The sequence below is a fragment of the Sinocyclocheilus grahami genome, unplaced genomic scaffold, assembly GCF_001515645.1.
Source record: "Sinocyclocheilus grahami isolate Dianchi unplaced genomic scaffold, SAMN03320097.WGS_v1.1 scaffold684.1, whole genome shotgun sequence".
NCBI lineage: Eukaryota > Metazoa > Chordata > Actinopteri > Cypriniformes > Cyprinidae > Sinocyclocheilus > Sinocyclocheilus grahami.
This window is the reverse complement of record NW_015505863.1, coordinates 397,341-412,251: the sequence shown is the minus strand read 5'-3', so window position 1 is coordinate 412,251 and position 14,911 is coordinate 397,341. Positions and strand designations below refer to the sequence as shown.

At 37.9% G+C, this 14,911-nt stretch overlaps 1 long non-coding RNA gene across 1 annotated transcript; it reads left to right on the top strand.

Annotated features, from left to right (window-relative positions):
• Positions 1-8,862: 8,862 nt before the first annotated feature.
• LOC107559411 (uncharacterized) lies at positions 8,863-10,252 on the top strand. The gene is made up of 3 exons (XR_001605620.1): positions 8,863-9,047; positions 9,465-9,531; positions 10,123-10,252. It is a non-coding gene; the product is annotated as an uncharacterized lncRNA (long non-coding RNA).
• Positions 10,253-14,911: the final 4,659 nt, after the last annotated feature.

Genomic DNA, 14,911 nt, shown 5'->3' with positions numbered 1-14,911 from the left:
CACAGTGAGTGTGCAGTGACCTCACATTGTGACCGCACAGAGTGTGCAGTGACCTCACATTGTGACCACAGTATGAGCGCACAGTGAGTGTGCAGTGACCTCACATTGTGACCACAGTATGAGCGCACAGTGAGTGTGCAGTGTCCTCACATTGTGACCACAGTATGAGCACACAGTGAGTGTGCAGTGACCTCACATTGTGACCACAGTATGAGCGCACAGTGAGTGTGCAGTGACCTCACATTGTGACCACAGTATGAGCGCACAGTGAGTGTGCAGTGACATCACATTGGGAGCATTGTATGAGCACACAGTGAGTGTGCAGTGACCTCACATTGGGAGCATAGTATGAGCACACAGTGAGTGTGCAGTGACCTCACATTGTGACCACAGTATGAGCACACAGTGAGTGTGCAGTGACCTCACATTGTGACCACAGTATGAGCACACAGTGAGTGTGCAGTGACATCACATTTGGAGCATAGTATGAGCACACAGTGAGTGTGCTGTGTGGTTACACTTTTAGCTCACTGTGACACACACATTGTGAACACACCATGAGAATCATGTGAGCTCATGGTGACATCATTGTGAGATCAAATTGTTGACAGGGTAGTAGTTATTTATCTACAGCAGCTCATGAATTAGAAGTCTTGCAAATTCACAGAAAATATGTTTATCTTCACGTTGCTAAATAATTTGGATTGGATGAATGCGTGTACTGTAGTATGAATGTAATCTGGACATACTCATTTGTCATGTTGTTGTTGTCATGTGACATACTAGCTTTACTCCATTCACAACTCCTCTCCTGTGGCCTCATGGGACAGTAGAAGTAAACCAAGTCCACTGGATGGACACTTCAGAATTCAGTAGTAAGTCATCCTGGTACTTTTTGCCTACTTTTTATGACTATTGTACATTCAGACATACTACTCTCCTCATACTATTGTAGAGTAGGGAGGTATGTATATTTGGATGCATATACACCCTCGAGTCAAGACCCTGCTATCTTTTCCATTCCTTAGTGATACAACTTGCGTTTTTAAATGCAAAGACACGTTCTGTGTGAATGGCACCTGCAACCACACACACCTTTTGAGTTAACTGATGTACAGCTGCTTTATCATACACCTGTCAGCATATTTCACAATATGATATGAGGTCTATATTTCACACACCCACACTTCTTCCTGTCATTTTTCAAAAGAATTGCCTTCTTTCTGAGATTATAGTTCATTGTGGACGTCAAATGAAAAATGTGGAGCAGTAGATGGCAAGAAATTCACAACTGACACTTTGGGACGATAGATTTTTGAGCGGGGGGGTTAAAGATATGTTTTAGCAGTCACAATTTCCGCCGTTTCACTTTGTCTTCTCTCAAAGGACCCTGATGCTATAACCAGTGATTATGCATATCGCACAAAAGCGCAGCTGAAAGGTATTGAGCGATGGGCTGTTATGTTTCTTCATCACTGTCCCTGTAGAACCTCCCAGAGAGCTGACGCTGAGTCATTTTGATTTGATAATAACAGCCATAGATTCTTTATGAAGTGGGCGTCTTTATTGTGAGTCATACATTTGTGCTTTTGAATGCTTTTGTTTTATCTTTCTTTAAAAAGGGTGGCCTTTTCCTGCCACCATTCAAGTTAGCTGTGCTTATAAATGATCAGGATTGAAAGGCACAGAAAGCAACTTTTTGAAACAGAAGCATCCTGTACAACACTAATTTATTCCCCTAATTTTATCCGTCATGCAAGTTTACCTAATCCAAACTAACCAAACCCAACTATGATTTATGTGATGGCAATATTTGTGTTGTTATTCTTTGGAAATGTAAAATAATGTGAACTCCAGGGAGATTAGAATTGGATATCAGGGTGTCTCTCCCTCTCTCTCTTCCTCAGTCCCTGAACATATTGCCAAAAGACCATAAGGCTCTCTTGGGGAAACAAAGGTAAAACTCTTGGGACCTTGTGTTTGTGATGTTGCCACACAGTATCCCTGTGGGTATTTTCTTGGAACAGATGTATCTGTGTAAGTGTATTAGCCAAAGGCAGTTTGCGCAACCAAAGGACCTTATAGCTGACCGCAAAATACACTGTCAGAACAAACACCTCATCCATCACGTCTTGAAGGTATTTTCACATACAGTACGAAATTAACAAATGACCCTTTAAACAAGGTGTTTTATACAGTTGAAACCTCTAATTTGTGTGGTTTTGTACTTTTCTAGGAATAAACATTACATTTCCCAACTGAATAAAATAAAACAAATATTTAAAAAAATGCCATAATATAGATAAAATAATTGTTTGAATGGTTAAGATTGATGAATTCCGTAAACATCTGCAATTTGTGTGTTTTGGGAAAAGGAATAAGATTATAATTTTTTTTATTATTGTTTATTATTACACTGTAGCTCAAATGCTAGCAACACAAATATCAAAGTTTTATTCCAGTGAAATACATGAAAAAACAAAATCGTTACCCTGCAATGTGAGTTAAATTGTGGGAAATTTATGCTATAATAGGTTTCAACTCAAAATGAAATACCGCTGAATAGTATGTTTTTTAATCATTAAATTAGTAAATAATTAAAAAGATCCACCCTGTTACGGGGCTGACAAGACGTGAGACGTGCGCATCCATATGCAAGCTTTTATTTTGGAGAAGACAGAGACGTGGTCATAAAACAGGCAGGGTCAAACAGTGGCAAACAGGTATATGGCGGGCAAGACACAAGAATAGTCCTAGGGGTTAAATAGTGAGGGAGTGATATGAAACAGCTGGGTGCAATCAGTGTTAACAGCTGTGTGCAATCTGTGCTGAGTGCAATCAGTGCAATGAATGATGGGATATGTAGTCCAGGGTGATGTGCAACAGTGTGTAGTGCGAGAGTCAATGAAATTGGAAAGGGTGACCTCTGATGGCTAGCAGATGGAAGTTCATGGACCGGATTTGTGACACACCCATTCATCCACTTTCCAGACAGCTTATAGCAGGGGTGCCAAACCTGTACCTGGAGGTGTAACGTCCTGCAGTTTTTAACTCCAACCAGCTGCAACACACTTGCCTAGAGGTTTCTAGTAGCTGCGTCTGAAATCGAATACTTTCCTACTATATAGTATGCAAAAAACAGTATGCCAAAAGAGTAGTATGTCCGAATTCATAGTATTTGAAAAATGAAAAGTATGGAATATTCGTAAGTGTGCACCCAATAGACACTTTACTATCCCATGAGGCCAAGGGAGCTGAGTTATGAATGACAGTGAAGCAATGCAACTGACGCTGGTAGGTCATGTGAATCACAACAATAGCGGATGTAGTACCAAAGCCACTGGAAGGCAAGCCTGCAACCTTTACCCAAAAAAGTGTAATGGATAATGCCGCTTTAGCGGTATGCAACCTAAGAGACCAGAGGCCTTTTTTTTAAATGGATGTCAATGGGGGAGAAGCTTCACTACGTTGAATAAACCGCTTTTGTGAGGAAACAGCTTATCATTTAATGAATCGACAGCCTATTGGCTAATCTTCAACGTTTTGGATTGAGCTATTTTTAGAGTTTACACCAAAAAAATTCTGTTTTATAAGAGAAGTCACAGACTTTTTGTGACAGGTAGGATTTAGTTTATGCCACTTCTCATTGATTTCTATAGTATCTGTAAGTGGCAACTGACTGTCGCACAACTCTGATTGAAATTCAATGACGTCAAGGCTGTAATGTGATTGGTTATCAAGGCACACGTGTTCCAAGTTGATGGTTACACTTTCTCTAATGGTAACTATAGACCCCTGTATCTCACAATAATAAGACAATATCTGGTTTTATGTCCCAATTTCTTATTCATACTATATAGAACACACTTTTTAAATGGTCACAAAGTAAGTTCAAATTCAAATGTAGTACCTACTCAGACAGTACATGATTTCAGATGCACCGAGTGAGTCTGAAGACCTCGATAAGTTGGTTCAGGTGTGTTTAAGTAAGGTTGGAGCTAAACTCTGGAGTGGCCCTCCAGGAACAGGTTTGGACACCCCTGTCCTATAGGGTCACGGGTAATTAAAAATGGTTAATATATATTACTTTTATGATTAATAAGGAATGGGATACCAAATTCATAGAAAAAGTGCTTGCAAAAGAAAAAACACTGCATAGAGATTATAAAGCACTTTCTTGTGTTTTAAGCTTCCATTTCAGATTCAGATTTGAGAGTAGTATTTTTTTAACCTTTATTTAACCAAGGTATGTGTCTATAACCCCATGTTCTGACTGAAAACGTTGCCATGGGGAGCAAGAAAAGTCAGGTGACCAGGGAGCCAGACTGAACCCCTGGAGAGATTTGCAGGTGAGATATTTTCTCCTTCGAGCCAGTCACAAGTCGTTTCCCAACAAATGTAGACTGTTTCTCCTCTACCTTATACTCTTCAGGCACAGTTGGGAAAGAGACATCTGAGTTACTGCAGGCAAATCACTGCCGTTACTCCAGCTGACAGAAGACGAAGAGAGACAGTATGCATCTCATAAGCAGGGGGAACATGGTGTGATTTATCAGGCACAAGGCAGCATTGTAATGGAGCTTTGCACTACAGCACTTATGTAAACCTCCTTCACATCCACAGCGCGTTTACATAACTGAACACACCTTCTGACACCCTGCGATGCAGACGCTCTCTCGTGCACTCTTGTCTCCTTTCTGTCACTATAGACCCCATCTGTACACAGCTGGGTGTTCAATAGTGTTACAAAAACATCCAGACTTTGACACAGTCACACATGTCTTGCACAAAACCAGCCTCTTCACCATCTACGCTCCGCTTTTGTCCTCTCACATTCACAGCCGCTTGCCTGTGACTCTGTCAGACCTGGGCGGTATGTGCAATCCCTTTGTCATGACTTCCATTAGTACACAGTTGCCATGACAACTGGCTCTTATGAAAGCTCTCCACGGTTTCCAAGGATGGATGTTCTATTGGCTCTTTTGAGATTTAAACGAAGCTTTTTGGCGCAGACTGACTTGCACGTCAGTGCTGCCCTAGATTAGTTTAAGCAGCAGAACGCTGTGTATTTCACACCTGTTGGCTATTTCAGATGGTCTGTTTTGGCAGTATAAGGTCAGGAGAGTTTTAATGCTGAGTGACAAGTACAAAATAGACTAGAACAGGAGTTAACAGAACATTCCAGGTTCAGTACAAGTTAAGGCATTTGTGGCATAATGTGATTACCATATAAAATACTTTTGAATACTTTCATCCTTTGTTTTCTTTTTTAAAAATCTAGGGCACTTATAACTTTAGTTTTATTATGTTGTCATAGCGAAAAGCATTTTTTCACAGTAAAAATTAATGCATATTTTTTACATAATGCTGTACTATTGAAACAGACAGTATTTTAACATTTACTGACTGGCACCATTAACTTTCATTGTTAATGGGGCCAATCTGTCAAGTTCCTTAAAGTAACCCAGATTTTTGCTTTTTGAGGTTCAAGCTAAAATTAATTTTGTCTTAAAAATCTTCTCCAGAACACAAAAGAATATTTTGAGAAATGTCTCATGAGAATTTTGTCCATACAATGGAAGTCAATGGTAACCAAAACAGTTTGGTTACCAACATGTGGTTACCAAAATATCTTATTGTATTGTACTACAACAGTTGCACAAATAAATATGGTTATTTGGATGTCCATGAAACACTTACTGTGATGAAATTGTTTCAGAGTAATTGTGCCGGAACCCAATCCTTCGAGCATGAAAACCTATTCCATTCTTTTTTATAGGTTTAGCTGAAATAAGCAATTGAAATATTTGCGCGGAGAGCTGACGGTTAATAGGCACTTCACTGCTTACTGCTTCGTTTGTGAAAGTTTATTTCTATTCAGCACTCTTTATTGATGTCTGTTGTCGGTTTGTTTTATTTATAACTTTAATCTTTTATCTATTCTTATGGTTCTTTTATTATTCTGTGATGATGACCAAACACTTTAAACTCCCATAATGAACTTATGAACTTATTTTGGGCCTTAAAACAATCTCATTTACAGGATAAAGTTACATTCTCAACAAAAGTGGACAGAAGAGGGGCAGCCACTGTCAAACCAATGGATAAATGCATAAATACCACAATAAATACACCATCTGATTTCATGGGCCATATATCCTGCAGTTGCTCCAGGTACAGGTGGTTTCTATGTTAGTTATATTAAGCCTGGTTTCACATGCCACTTCTTTTATAGACTACCGCTGGCAATGAAAGGTGATTCGTGGACTCGCAGTGTATGAAGTTGTTGCTTTAGGAGTTTAAGGGATATAAATCACCTTTTAAGATGCGCTGCAGACGACCCTCTCAATGACGATGTTTGATGTTGTAAGGATGAAGAGGTGCAGGAGTGGAGGCGGGTTCATGTGGGAAGTGGACTTTAAAAAGGGTGAACATTGCTTTGCTCTGCTGAGCACAGCTGCGGCACATCGAGCACAGTCTGCTTGAAGGAGAGCGAGAGGAAGGAGAGGAAAGGGGTGATTTTGCTGCAAATGTGAGGACAAATCTCTTAACGCAGCCCCAGGGCTTTTGTGGGGTTATTCAAAGGTTATGAATAAACAGTCTCTTCTCAATTCAACTCGTTAATTGTGACTAAAAGTGAGGGTTGCTATTATTCAGTTGGACCAGCTGTCCACAAAGCAGATTATATTGCTGGGGTTTGTGCTTGTACACGAGAAGCATGTTCCAGGATGATAAATGATGAGTGTTTTGTGTCAGTGTGAAGGTGCAAGCTCAAGATTTTCAGTGAATAAAGCTAACCAATCCCATTCAGTGCTCAACAGATTAGAGAGTCCATCACCTTATTCACTCTGCCATCTCGTTTCCCTCTACTGGCTATGCTTTCACATAGATGGTTCCCAAGGGCTTCACCCACACCTGTCATTTGAAGACCAAAGGCATGTTGTGCTAATTGATTCTGTTTCATAAACAGTAAATGATACCCTTGATATGGGGATGGTGAAGAGGATCTCAGTACAGATGATGCACCAGCTGAGTAACAACAAACAAATTATATTCCCCCAACACACACACACACAACCATGGCTCAACTAGACAGTTTTTTCTCAGATTTAGGCTTTCAATATCAGAATTTGAAAGGGCTTTGAATCATAAAGGGCAATGGTATCAAGAAAGATTTAACTTGCAATGAAAAAGACTTTAGCGTAAATCCTGTCCACATGTTCTATACATTATTTCTGGAAAATGTTTTGTGGTGCTTGTGCATCGTTTAGCACAGAGACCTTACATTTGTGTATCTCTGGGTCCATCTGGTGGTAAGAATAGAAAAATACTTTTTGTGAATCAACCAAAAAATGCAGATGAGCTGAAGGCCACTGTCAAAGAAACCTGGGCTTCCATACCATCTCAGCAGTGCCACAAACTGATCACCTCCATGCCACGCCGAATTGAGGCAGTAATTAAAGCAAAAGAAGCCCCTACCAAGTATTGAGTACATGTACAGTAAATGAACATACTTTCCAGAAGGCCAACAATTCACTAAAAATGTTTTTTTTATTGGTCTTATGAAGTATTCTAATTTGTTGATAGTGAATTGGTGGGTTTTTGTTAAATGTGAGCCAAAATCATCACAATTAAAAGAACCAAAGACTTAAACTACTTCAGTCTGTGTGCATTGAATTTATTTAATACACGAGTTTCCCAATTTGAGTTGAATTACTGAAATAAATTAACTTTTCCACAACATTCTAATTTATTGAGATGCACCTGTAGAAAGAACCATTCTAGAATTATATATTGAACAGTTATATAATATATGTATAAATTATTCTAAAGTTTATACACTACCAGTCAAAAGTTCAAAAAAGTTCTACCAGTTATAATAAATAATTATGTTTTTGTAATGTTGCTGAACAAAGTCTCTGCTCACCATGCCTCCATTTATTTGATTAAAAATACACTAAAAACAGTCATATTGTGAAATATTATTACAATCTGAAATAACTATTTTCTATTTGAATTTATATTCAAATATAATGTATTCATGTGATGCAAAGCTGAATTTTCAGTGTCACATGATCCTTCAGAAATAATTCTAATATACTGATTTGATGCTAAATTAATACTAGTGCTCAGTTATTAATAATGGTTCTTATTATTATCAATAATACTGTTTTTGCTGCTTAATATTTTGTGGAAACGTTTTTTCAGGATTCTTTGATGAACAGAAAGTTAAGAAAAAGGTGCAAAAGGTGATTGTCTTCAGAAACATTTTATGTTATGCTGGTTGAAAGTCTCTTCACATCCCCATAGCAATCATTAAGTTAAGTGGTCTAAATGTATTTGTCTGTATTTATATATTCTGTGAAAGGCATGGGACCAAGAAATGTTCGTCCAATCAAAACGCTCGAGGTTCGAGCGTTTTAATTGACTTTCTTACCTGCCTGTCAACGTAAGTATCTGCATACCTCTGCGCGCCCGCTTCGCGCAGACAGTGCGTTCACACACACTGTGCAGACAGAGGGAGAATGGCAGACGAATGCCTTGTCCAAATACCCACACTTGCGGTCTTGGTCTTTATTTAAAATAGAAATGTTTTGTAATATTATAAATGTTTTCACTGTCCCTTTTGATCAATTAAATATAAATAGGGGGGAGTGGGGTGATTTGTGCCTGTGGGGAAGTTGAGCCACCCCATGTTTCTACACATCCTTTGGTAATATGTTGGTGATAATTGGTGATATGACCTCAATTATATGAAGAGTTAATCATTTAACTAACCCTGTGATGGAGAGAATCACGTGGAATAATTGGTAACTACATTTAAGTTAAAAAAAAGTTTTTTGCTGTTCAAAGTGAATTGTGTATGTTGAAGACTTGCTTCTTGTGTCTGAACAATTACAGACAAATCTGAAAAAATGTCACACGTGTTTGTGCTTTAGGAAGTTATCATATGAGTCTAAACTGTTAGCATGATGTTAACTCTAAACTGCTAGATGATAGTTTGTTAAAATGGTAGGAGTGGGTTCATTTGAGCTGAAAGTCCTGGGGTAAGTGGCTCACCCCTTCTTATGATTATAGAGAATTATTTTACTGTAATTCTACATTATATATAATTAACATATATAAATAAAAAAAATTATTTTGTTCTTTGTTTTGAACTTGATTTGTATTTTAAATAGGCCTTGTTTATGAAAATTGGCCATTGAAGTTTTTATGAAATAGTTTTTCCCTGCAACATTTATAATGGGATGTTGAGTACTATTAGGCCAGTTATGTAAGGTTAATTGCAGTCTGTTTTTTGTTTTTTTAATTCTTCAGTTTGAACTTTTTTGTTCTGAATTTCTTAAAATAATTTTAAAAATGACCTCAAGGTTGTGAACTGTATCTTTAAATAAAACATTTAAGAAGTCATCCATCCATCCATCTAATTCCATTCTATTATCCAAACCTCTTTGTTTTATTAGGGTTGCGGGGAGCTGGAGCCTAACCCAGCATCTTGAGCCACAGGTGGGGAAACTCCCTGGATGGATGGTCAGTTCTTCACAAGGCTCACATAGATTTTAAGAAGTCTTTTATTTCTCTTCCTTTGATTTAACATTAGGTGAAAATGTTCAGTTTTACTTCCGCATAATCAATGGCACAGTTTAACTCCATGTGGCTCAACTTACCCTCTCCTAGGCTCACTTTACCCCACCCTGGGGGCAAGTTGAGTCAAGAGACCACTTTTTTTTTTTTAAAGATCCAAAATGATTATTCCCAAGGATGCACCACATTCTGAAATGTATGTACATATTTAAATTGGACCCATTTCTGTCATGTGCTAACGTTCTCCTAGGCTCCCTTTCCCCCCCCCTGGGGCAAGTTGGGTCAAGAGGCCACTTTTTTTTTTTTTAAAGATCCAAAATGATTATTCCCAAGGATGCACCACATTCTGAAATGTATGTACATATTTAATTTGGACCCATTACTGTTGTGTGCTCGCTTTAAACACACCGTAAGTAAAAACTGGCTCAACTCACCCCGCTCTCCCCTATCTAATGCTGGAAATATTATCATTTTGAAATACAGAAAAATGCAGACAAAGATGCTGAAAGAGATTTGTTTTCTTTATTCCTTCTGAAGGTCAAAGGTCTGTCTCTTGGCCTAGAGAGGGACAGCTGTGTGGTGCTTATAGATCTCTGGTCACTTTCTCCCCATATGGATCAGCTCAGATACAGCTGCTCTGAGGGACCATGTGTCTGGTGTTGGATGACTCTGTGAGTATGAGACACAGCAGCTGAGCCGGGGCACACACCACCCTGTGGTCTCAAGCAGTTGGTTCATGTATGTACACACTAAAACTTATGTTTGCCCACATGCAGAGAGTCATGCAAGTCGAGAAATCATTTGTCTGAAAATTACACAGAGCACATTATATAAATAAGGAAGCAAATAAGGCAAATATGTGTATATAGTGCATAGAAGTTTGTATACGTGTGTGTGTTTCCACAAATATAAAAAACGAATTCTAAACCAGTCCTAACACATTCTAAACAAGTCCTAACACATTCTAAACAAGTCCTAACACATTCTATAACACATCCGAAGCAATTCCTAACACAAGTCCTAACAATCCTAACATTAAGGCGATGGGCTGGAATTCCTCGTAAACTATAGTGTTATGGTTATAATTTACGCAACAAACATACAAAACACAACGAGGTAAATCACATGCTTAAATAGAATTCACTGGTTATTTCTAACATAGCTAGCCTACTTTCCTATGCTTGCATCGCGTTGTATATTTGCAGTGGATGTTCACACAAGACATCAGCAACGACGTCTATAAACTCTTGGTAAGAACGTGTCAACAAAACAAATGAATATAGGCCTACAATTATTATTTTATTAGTAAAATAGAGCATTCAGAACTCCTGACACTTCATTTTACCACTAGATGGCACTAAAGAACTACCGTTCGCTGCCATACATCCTAACTGTAGCTTGTTGTTAATTTATAACTATAAAACTATGATGTAATTAATATTAAATATTAAAATAATAATTGGACAAGTTTTGTCAGGCATTTTAGCTGTGTTTTAAGTTAGCTGTGTTTAGAATACATGCATTCCCATAGCATCTCCCATAGCAATCGTATACTTCAAAACTGCTTGTCCTCTGTAGGTTCGCGAGGATGCTGGAGATCGTACATTATATTAATACAAAATGTATATTATAATATATTATAGCTCTATATAGCCTTCTGCGTGGACAGATTGCAAGACATCTGGGTCTGTTTATTGGTGAAGTAATGAATGTTATGCTGAGTAAAACTGCGGTGGGGGTTCAATTGAATGTGTTCCTACTTTTGACACACCGACGTATAACAATAGGCTACATGACTGAAACATGAGTGCATTACAGTTTCTGTTAATACGCAAGGCTTTAGATTATAAACAAAGTCACATTTGGAGACAGAAGCATTCAGTTAGTTAACATAAAAAAGGAACATTCAAAATGATATAGTCATGAATTAACAATCAAACTCAGTATCTGTAAATCTGACGCAAATTACTGTAAAATAGCTTTTTTTTTAAATTTTAAAAAGATGAGAAAATGAAGCTGGCACCAGCTGGTGTAAACATTACGTTATGCCGGTTAGACCAAGAACTGCATGACTGAGTCTCAAGGTTGATGACGAGAAGAATGCGATAAGGAGAGTATTAAACAAAATAACAGGTGGTTTTGTTTACCAAAGACACTATCAGTGCAGTAGTGAGTTCACTGTTTCAGCCAAACTGGCACTGAGTCATGCCCGCTTTCAAAATCAAGCATTATCAATAACAATAATCTGATTGTGAACCAACAAATGTCAAGGGAGATTATACATATAAATTAATAGATATAACATATTGTCATAATGTTTTATTATTTTTCCTGGACACAAATATTTTAACATAACTACTTCATTGCTTATTAATATTTGTAATCAAAAATGTGATTACATGTGACCAACAAAGACACATGCTAGAGAAACAATCAGCAGACCCTCATGACTGTGTGTCAGGGGAAAGAAGTCTCTCAAAATACCAGATCATTTGAGTTTGGTTCGTTTAGGTCATAAAATGTAAACATTTGTGATTTATTGAAAATGGTATCAGTTTTGTTTCAAAATTATATGGAGCACATTTCTGTGGCCAATTAGAATTTTAACAGTGTTGGGGGTAACGCATTACAAGTAACGCGAGTTACGTAATCAGATTACTTTTTCAAGTAACTAGTAAAGTAACGCATTACTTTTTAATTTACAAGAGAATATCTGAGTTAATTTTTCAAATAAGTAACGCAAGTTACTTTTTTTCTCCAATTTATTGATTGACAGCTCTCCTGTCCCCATGTTGAGAGAAATCAGATGTTACTGTAGTTCAAAATAAATATGAATATGCATTAATTCATCAGTATATAATTGCAATAACTGCAATAATTAAATGTTAAACAACACAAACATACTTTATGTATTTAATCCCATTCTATTAACCAGTGTCTTTGCTTCTGACCTTCGATGATTCAGTTCAACCGTACTAATAAGCACAAATTACTCTAGACAAACCATTACTCTAGTGTGTCTTTCTTTTATTGCTGAAATTTCTTCTTCTGCATTCTACTGTACGGACGTAAATTTACATTTCCTTCAGCCAGAGGCTTATTAATTTCACTTTTGGTGTGAAAAGGCTTTTATATTTGCCAAAAATAGAACTTTTTTATTTTAAAAACAAACAAGCAAGCCCTGTCCAGATTTAAAAAGTAACGCAAAAGTAACGTAACACATTACTTTACATAAAAAGTAACTAAGTAGCATAATTAGTTACTTTTTTATGGAGTAACGCAATATTGTAATGCATTACTTTTAAAAGTAACTTTCCCCAACACTGAATTTTAAAATATTGAAAATAATTTTCTTTGTCATGTCATTAATCCATTTAGAGAAAACAATCATCTAAGTATCATTCTCAGTCACATTTGTAATGGCACACAGTTAGAATAAGAAACAAACTGCTGTCAGAAAGCCTGGCCAGTTACTGGTCATCGTTCAGGCACAGAATGGATGTGCAATGTGCATTGCCCTGGAAGAACTTTATTATTTCTCAGTATCAACAAAGTGGTTTTCTTGGAACATGACAGGGTGTGTATGGTTACATTCCCTCTCTCGCTTATCATGTACATGCTTCTGACTTTCTGGACTGAGGGTGAAAAGACTACAATGACACACTAAACTATAGTTAATTGAATGGGTGGCACTTCAAAAGAAAACAGATCTTGATAAGGTTTGGATATATTGCTTTATCCAAAACTAGGTCACTGATATTAGTGACGTGAAGGTGCCCAGTTCAACTGATCCATGTTCCAGAGAGTTTTAATAAAAGTCTTTCTTACATGACTACAGTGTTCTGGTTCTCAGGAGCTACCGTTTTGTTCTTTCCACTATGTGACCTCAGACAGAACACGCTCTATTGTTGCTGCTACACTGATCTGACGAGAACACTAGGATCTAGGCTGGAGGGTAAAGTAAATAGTACAATATTCATCCTACAAATGGAAACCATCATTAAAATTAAAGGAATAATCATGAGTTTAATACAAGTTAAACTCAGACGACATTTGTGGCCTTACCTCAAATTATGCTAAAATAGGTTACAGAAGCACTTACAATAGAAGTGAATGGAGCCAATTTGTTGCAAGAGAACAGCTACAAGACGTAAACAATATGCTTGCTAACTTTTTCTGTGAACAGTTATACCCAATATGTAGGCGTGACGCCTAAAATTACCATATAAATTAAAAACGTGAACGTCACAGCTCAAATAATGCACAATTTTTAACAGAATGAATGGAAGTGGTTTTATAATATAAGCTCCACATTTATTTTACATTCTCCAAAAAACTGTGGGCCGCTTTTAAACCTCGCATTGCCTCTGGCGTTATGATTGCGCAGTGCACACGATCAACTCTCGTTATACAAAAACAAAGTGCGATCGGGTACCATGTGGGAAAAACACTCACACAAAACGATCACTAGTTCTAAAATACATCCTGCGATTAAAAACAAACACACCAGGTCATCTTACCTCCAGGAGTTGTTGAAAACACTGTTCCTCCAGGAGTTTGACTGTAGCTGTCAAGGAGTGGAGACCGGTTGGAGCGGCTTGGAATCGGGCAGGTCGACGAGGCTTCGCAGCTGGTTGACATGATGAACCTGAATTTAAGCTCGAGACTTGAATGCACACGCGCTAAGATCTTGGCCGATCTGCTGTAGCCTTGAGTGTCTGTGCGCTGCACAAGTAGTAAATCTCTAGGGAGGAGATTTCTCACGTGCTGCAAACGTGGACATCTGGCCAATCAGAAGGACGATTCCACCACCGACGCGCAGCGCTGAGGCCCTCAACAGGGAGCAAGTGTTTAGAGCCATTTCATGGAACGTAAACTCTTCGAACAGCACGAAATTGGGCACATGATGTGAACTCTAGGATAAGATATGACAACACCTTGTGCTGTACTGAAAGCCCGATCTACCTCTCAGGATGACCTATCCTGTCTACATATGCCTCCCCATATTTGCAGTACATTTTGTCATTGCATGCATGACCAGATTAGAGTTCTATATCCCAACAGTCTTTTTTGTGTGTGTGCGCTGCCCATATCACAAGACATCACTTTAATTCCTGGTAGATCACCAGATTTTCAGAACATAGGCATTTAAAAAAACGTGAAAGTTACGCCACAGAATATTTGTCTTAACATCAAGCACTAGTTTCTGTGCTTTACCCTATAGTTACCCATGAAATAGTCATACTTTTAACAGAACTTGGATTGAGTCGTCAACCATGTAAAAAAATAAAACTGATCGAAATAACACGCACACCAGATACATTTC